We start from the raw sequence: 7,105 nt of genomic DNA, 5'->3' as shown, positions 1-7,105 counted from the left end.
TGATGGATATATGAAGCACAATACCCAGTTCTAATGGATTTAAGCAAATATTTTAAACATAGATAACAAAACAAAATCACAGAAAAATGTGAACCAAAAATACATATGAAAGAATTTTTATTTTTATCAGTTAGAAATGTGACATGAGTTCAAAATGAAAACATTACCAATTCAGTATTAGATATGATCTCCCAGAAAATGACCACCGACCAGGCAGCACTGACACACAGACCTGATCAGCCTCTGGACAGACTGCTGTGGGATAGTCAGTTGATCTTCCTGTGTAGCAGCAACCAGTTGGGGAAGGATGCTCAGTTTCAGTTTCCTCCTGTAGATGGCAGATAATACATGGAACTGAACTGAGGAGAAAAATGTCCTGTTGTTGTGATTCTATGTGGTAGGCTACAAAAGTTGTAGAGGGACTTGCAGAAACAGAGAAACTTGTTCAATCAAGGGCATTATTAGTGTGGCATTGAGCAGCAAAGGTGTTAACAGAGATTCCTTCTCCCATCATTGCACTTCTGCCACTCCACCTGAACAATGAAACACTACTACTCAGATGTTCTCTGGCTCACGAAAGAAACTTTCCGTCTTCCAGCTGTCAATGTCCTGAATTGTTTCCGAGTAAGCAGTTCATGTCTATGCAGAGGGCTCATGATAGACATTTTGTTAGTGTGCGGATTATTCCTGGAATTTCTTGTGCTGTAGGCTCTGTAAACAATTATGCAGATGGATCATAAACATGAAGCAACAAGACAAAGCCATTCATCCTGTCTAACGTATTTGGTTATTTAATCAAACAATGCAGATCAAGTGGAATACTGAGATCCTCTGATCAAATATCCAGCAGGAAACCCTGTGGTGTCCAGCAGTGACATCAGTGAAGGATGCAATGTTCCGCTTCTCCAGTCGGCTCTGGATCTCCTGCAAGCTGGTACTGTTTGAAGCTTATAACCCCAGAAGAATGGCTCAAGAGACAGACGGGTCAGAGTCGCCTGTCTGTTCTTATCCATGACCCTCATACGGGTACAGGATTGTGGCTGTAAACGAGATGTAGAAACACAATTGGCATTTCGAAATATGGTGGGTAGGCAGTGTTAAAGAATAATAGGCAGTTCATTAAAAAAAACACATGCAGACAGCATGGCTGACTGAAACATTACATATAGACCACGGGGATGTTCCTCTACTCATTCAGAAAAGAAACGTCCACCTCATATGACAGTGAATGATGTTCACATTCAGATCTTGCCAATACTTGCAATACTATTGTTATACGTGTTGGCAAGCAAACGCCAGTCATTGAATCGGGCACTTCTTGTGTCATTCCTGGAGTCTTTCAATGCTACATTCTGACTTTAGATGTTTTCAACCAGCAAAAGCTTCTCTCCTTCTCTGTGGAATGGAACCACTGCAGTGCAATTAAAATTAGGCAGACGTGTATTTGGTCTGTATGAAAATGTGCTTCGTGCATGACTTTTCAAGAGCTCATCCTTCTTAACAAATTTTGTCATATTTTATGTCATTTCATACATGGTGTTAACTGGGGTGCGTGGACACGATGTGAACTGTAACATCACCTACAGGTATACATACCCCAGCCTCTTATAACATTTGTATTTTAACACAGTAATTGTCTGTCATTGCATAATTCATTTTTTTTTGTATGATATGTACAAGGTCAACAGCAAATCTTTGTAATCCATTCATAATTAACGGAAGACAAAATGATTAAATAAAATAAAATAATGATTAATTATGCAGTGAGAGGAAAAAAAGGAAAAGATCGTTCCAGTTATTGACAGCAACTGTCATTAGCTGCTCAAGAACTTCAATCTGATAATTGTACACTTTAAATTGCAAAACAGCAGAGAGAACTGCAATAAATAATGAAGACAGGAAGGTGTTTTTCCAGTTGAAGATCTGTAAATGAGCTTGACCCAATGAACCGTTCATCTAGTATTCTGGCCAGTCAATCACAGAGGCAAAGATCACAATGATATGATCTGGGGGGCACCAGTCATAAATCATAGAATCACAGAATGATAAAACACATCATTTCCTAAGAGAAACTTTAGAAGGCTTCCTGTGAACAAGTTATCCCTAGTCCAATATGGTGAATATAGACATTTGAATGAGTGCCTGTCTGGGAGAACGTGTAAAACAAGATTTATTGTAATAAAGGAAACCAAGTCTAGACTTGACTTAAGCCTGCAATGTCTTAATATGAGTTTGAAAAGTTAAAGCACTTTCCAAGCCATATGCTAAGATACTTAGAAACCACGACTTGTTCCAATGTAATCTTTCTTAACTGGTCCCACAGTACCAGAAGTCTAAGATAAACTATAAGTAGTTTATGCATAAATGTGATTTAATCAAGAGTCATTATAATATCACAGACAACTTTCTTTGCTGTAGTAACACATGGCCAGAAAGAAGACCAGAATGCATATCAGGAAAAGATATAACTGCTGTCTAAAAAACCCCTTCATGATCTTTGAAAGGCAAGGCAAAATGGATATAGCAATAGGTGCTGACTTTTTACCATCTTTTAAAAGAGACAGAACAAGGAAAGACTTTCATCAATTTTAAAAGAGATTGAATAAATGGGTCAGCAGAGCAGACGTAAAATGAGCAGCACCTTTTACATAAAAATGGGTGATATCCTTGTGGACTGCAGACTTTATTACTGTCCATTTTCCATACCTCAGCTAGTACTTCTGATTCAGTAAATGAGCTGTGTCACAGAACTGAAAGAACTCTGAAAACACACAACCAAATCTGCATTACTGCTACCTAACATTAACTCACCCTAGCAAACACGTGGCATTAACGGAATACTCATTGAATGAATTCACCTGTTGTTTTGTGATAGTTCTTTACAGAATAAGATGGGAAAACTGAAATGTCCAAATACCACAAAAAAATAACGACACGGTAATTGTGAAATTCTGTGACTGTGGTAATGAGTCACTTTCTTGAATAAGTGCCATCACACACCACAGAAAATACATTCTGGACGGCATGCCAAAGCAGTGCATTGTTGAGGGACAACAAAACGAATCTGCATTGGATGAAACATTCCTACAACAGCGAACCATACAGTGACCATTTATTTGCAGACGCCTGCCCATATTCCCATGTCACCATAGCAGCAGGATTCAGCGGGGAATCCCCCCTGGAGTCTCAACTGGATCTGTTAATTCATCTAAGGCTGTAATGACAAGATATGGGCGATTATCAATACCACCTACGGGCAATTAAGCTTGCACTTACCCAGTTACCTGCCTTCTCATTGTCCCTGCTCAGTCACTGGGTTTTCATGCCATGACTCGGTGTCCTAGCTTGATTTCTACTCTCCTTCCTGCTTTTGAATCTCCGTTGTGTACCGACTGCGCTTTTTGGATTCCCTTGCGTTTGGCATTCTTGTCCTCTGTGACTGATCTTTGATTATGTCCTGGACAGATTCTCGTGCCTCGAACCCTTGCCTGTTTTTCTTTCGCAATCTCTACGGCACCGTGATCAGTCTCTCACAGCTTGACCTCTCACGTCTAACCACGGCTTCGGATTCCCAGCGAAACGTTTATCAGGCTAGAGCCTGCCTGTGGATCCAGTCTCCTGTATCTTGGCTGCTGTCGCTGCCACCGGGGCAGTGCAACAGTTTTTACACAAGCTGTTGCGTCTGGCTGTCACAGGAGCTACCCGGTGGCAATTGCAGAGACAGTAGACTGTGACAGGATCAAACCCGGGTGGTGTCTGAAGGGAAGATGCAATTTTAGGATTCAAATAGCATGTTCTGGTCAACAACAGCTACCTTCTCTTCCAAATACTCCAAGACACTTGGGCAGAAAGGTGTAACACCTGGTGGAACAAGGGTTCGGCCGCCAGTACTCCAACCAGCGTTGATGCCAGCTAAGGGAGTGAAGGCAGAACCAAGCGGCCAGGAAAGAGCTTCCACCACCAAAGGTGCTGCATCAGGACCATCAGCCAGAACACGACCAAGGAAGAGTCATCTAAGCTCTTCCTCTCCACAGGACAGAATGGCGAATTCTTGATTGCCTCAGTCCAAGGCTGCAGCCTGTTTTCTTGAGGCTCCACTACGCCTATGCTGGTTCGAAGACTATCTCTGCTGCATCTTGGTGGATTCTGGCTAGGGCAAACCAGCTCACTATAGTTCCTCTCCACAGGATTAACCCCATCTCCATGCCAGGACCATGACAGCAGTGGCCAGAATTAGTTTTCTGTAGGTTCTGTCCATAACCTGGGGTCTTTTACTTCAATCTTCCACTCGGCCACTGGCAGCTCTGTCTCATCATCAGCACGGGTGGCGATACTTTTCCACCTGCCTGTAGCCTGCGGTCTTCGTCCTCTGACTCAGACAATTGGGTCAATGCAGTAGGTTTCATTGTTTGTGCTGCTTGTAGGGGTGCCATGTCCTGGATTTTAATTTCCAAAGCAATAACAAAATAAAACTTGGTAATAGCAATTCTCGATTACACTCATCAGTGAATCATTGTGGCATCACAGTGTGCGGAACAGGAAGTTTCTTGTTCTGAATTTATTGTTGTTATACAGTGGATATTACTCTCTAACTATTGCATAGTTCAAGCCTGTTTTCCAACGTGCAGTAATCTGTGATATGTCATTCTTGAATCTATTTTTTGGAACAATATGTACAGTACACAACAGAATATCGAATCATAATACTGAATTCTCTTTTACGTTTTGGTCTGACAAAAATTGGAGACGTTTATAAAGATTTATTTTTATAGGAAGTCTGAAGATAAGCAAGTTTTTTTTCTTCACTTTACACACCTTTGTTACTAAACAGCTCTCATCTGTTCAGCGGGTAAAAGCATGCTGTTGTCAAAATACTCTGGAAATTCTGGAAATTGACAGTTGAATAAAATGAGCAATAAATGTTCTTGACTTCAATAGCTTTTGATTAACAAATGTCATTAACAAATGTTTAATGTTTGACCACTGGTATTAATGTAGTTATTTCAAACTCAGCTAAGATTTCCAAGTTGTTTTTTGTCTGTAATTAGTCTGGCAGAAGGTGGTTTATACAGAGATCAAAAAACAAAAAGCAAAATTTTCAATGGAGAAACAGGCACCCAGATCAGCCTTTTCATCATTTGTCATTTAACTATCTGAAATCAGTTTTTAAAACGAAAATTATTGCATTAAATCTTATTGCTGGCAAGAATAAGATATAATGTGGGATTTAATTATTTTAAAATGAGATGCAATTTTCAAAATTCACTTACTTAGCTTTTGTAGGATAGCAGCAAATGTCTTAATAACTTGGAAAATAAACAATCCACTTTAAAGTGTTAATGTAATGATCCTCTTTGCTCAAATTGCTTTAGTATCACAAATAGCTTTAAATTTATCCTGCATTGAATGAGTAGCTGGAATACTGATTCTCCACTTGAACGCTCCAGATGTACGTAATCTAATGTGTGATTTGCTACAGCTCACACTGTACACAAGCGTCATTTTTTCAATGCTGCTTATGTCGTAGTAAATGATAATGCAATGGCTTAACTACCTTAACCGGTAAAAATCGGGACAGCCCAGATGGGCTGTCTCAGATCTCAGCGAACAGCGACTCGTGGGCCCCGTCGGTGCGTACAGGCGTTCAAAGGCGTAGTTGAAAGAAGAGTTTCTCTATACGGTTTCACATACAGTATTTCTCCTCCGTCTAGGACTCCGGGTGATGAATTTTCCGAACGGGGCGCGTCCGTCTGTGACGCAATAATCGACCATTTCCAAGGTGTCTGCCTACACTGCCTGGTTGTACCCCGGTCAGGAATGGCAGTGTGAAAACACAAATGGTCATTTCAAAATCGTGCCGGTTTAGCACAGATCATGGCCGGTTCAAGATTTAAAAAGACGAAATGCAACAGGTCAGATATTTTTGCACTTTATGAGCTTATACTTCGGTTAAAAATGTTAAGTATTCTTTTTGAAATCTTCGTAAGGTAAATACACACCACACACACCAAAAACACACACTAAAAATCACGTTTTAGCTGATTATCTCTGGAGCTCTGTTGAGTGCAATTTCTCTTGCATGAGGCGGATGGCAGTTTGAATGAAGAAGACATGAACCTACAGTAGCTCACACAAAGTGGATACTGGCAAAGGTTTCAACATGGCAGCAGTTCAAGCATAGTGTGTCATGAAGGAAAAATACAGTAGTTGGTTTCATGGTCCGAAAGAGTGCAGAATGTGTAGAAGAACACCCACACAATATAGAGACAAATGCATGAACCGGAGAGATGTTTACAAATGGAATAGTTGTGGATTTAATATAAGGGTTTAAGAGCTCTTTGCTGGACCGTGCAAAGTCCCATCACTAGCAAATGTTGCATGAAAGCAAAGGAGTAGATTGACTGAATAATCAGAAAGCCAGAACAGAGTCTGTATTAATGTTAGACATATGTGCCTTCCATCATTCACAGCCATCTCAGTCTTTGCAGTAGTGGCTATGACATCAGCTTAAAAACGCCTTTGCTGCAGGAGTGTGAGCCGGGATAAATGTGGTTCTTTATGGGAGGACATTGTTGAAAATGGGTACATTGCTTATCTAACAATATATTAGAAAATGCTATGTCCCTTATGGGTGATTCATCCCATCCATAATAATATTAAAAGCCATGTAGTCATGTCATTTGCCAAAATGCCTTATACCATACGGTGTGGCGGGAACCCGGAGCCACCCGGCCAGCAACGAGCACAAGGCAGGGTACACCCTGGACAGGGCGCCAGTCCATCGCAGGACAAGAGCAAGCCAATCATCAGCTTTGTGTATGGCATTACACAAGAGCTAACAGATTTGTATATATCTAATCAAGGTGTATTTGAATTTGAAAGTTGCACGTACAGGGAATTTGCACCATGTGATATTAAACACACACACAGTTGTCTTTCACTTGATAAAAATGTTGTAGCCTTCATGCAAATCCAAATTCAACCACAATTCATTTCTGGCAGTCTTTAATTTGAAGAATACCTGACTGGTGACTGCAGGAATTAGACAGCCGAATGAAAACTCAAGACAGATTAAAAATCTTTTCGAAGGATAAGTGTACGTTCA

General features: G+C 40.6%; 1 long non-coding RNA gene across 1 annotated transcript; it reads right to left on the bottom strand.

Annotated features, from left to right (window-relative positions):
* Positions 1-760: 760 nt before the first annotated feature.
* Positions 761-6,665, bottom strand: LOC148673789 (uncharacterized). Its single transcript, XR_015936109.1, has 2 exons — positions 5,555-6,665; positions 761-1,040 (listed from the first exon to the last, which is right to left on the bottom strand). It is a non-coding gene; the product is annotated as an uncharacterized LOC148673789 (long non-coding RNA).
* Positions 6,666-7,105: the final 440 nt, after the last annotated feature.

This window comes from Lepisosteus platostomus, chromosome 4, assembly GCF_059453375.1.
Source record: "Lepisosteus platostomus isolate fLepPlt1 chromosome 4, fLepPlt1.hap1, whole genome shotgun sequence".
Lineage (NCBI taxonomy): Eukaryota > Metazoa > Chordata > Actinopteri > Semionotiformes > Lepisosteidae > Lepisosteus > Lepisosteus platostomus.
Note: the sequence above shows the minus strand (reverse complement) of the source record. Positions and strands in the feature narration are given on the sequence as shown.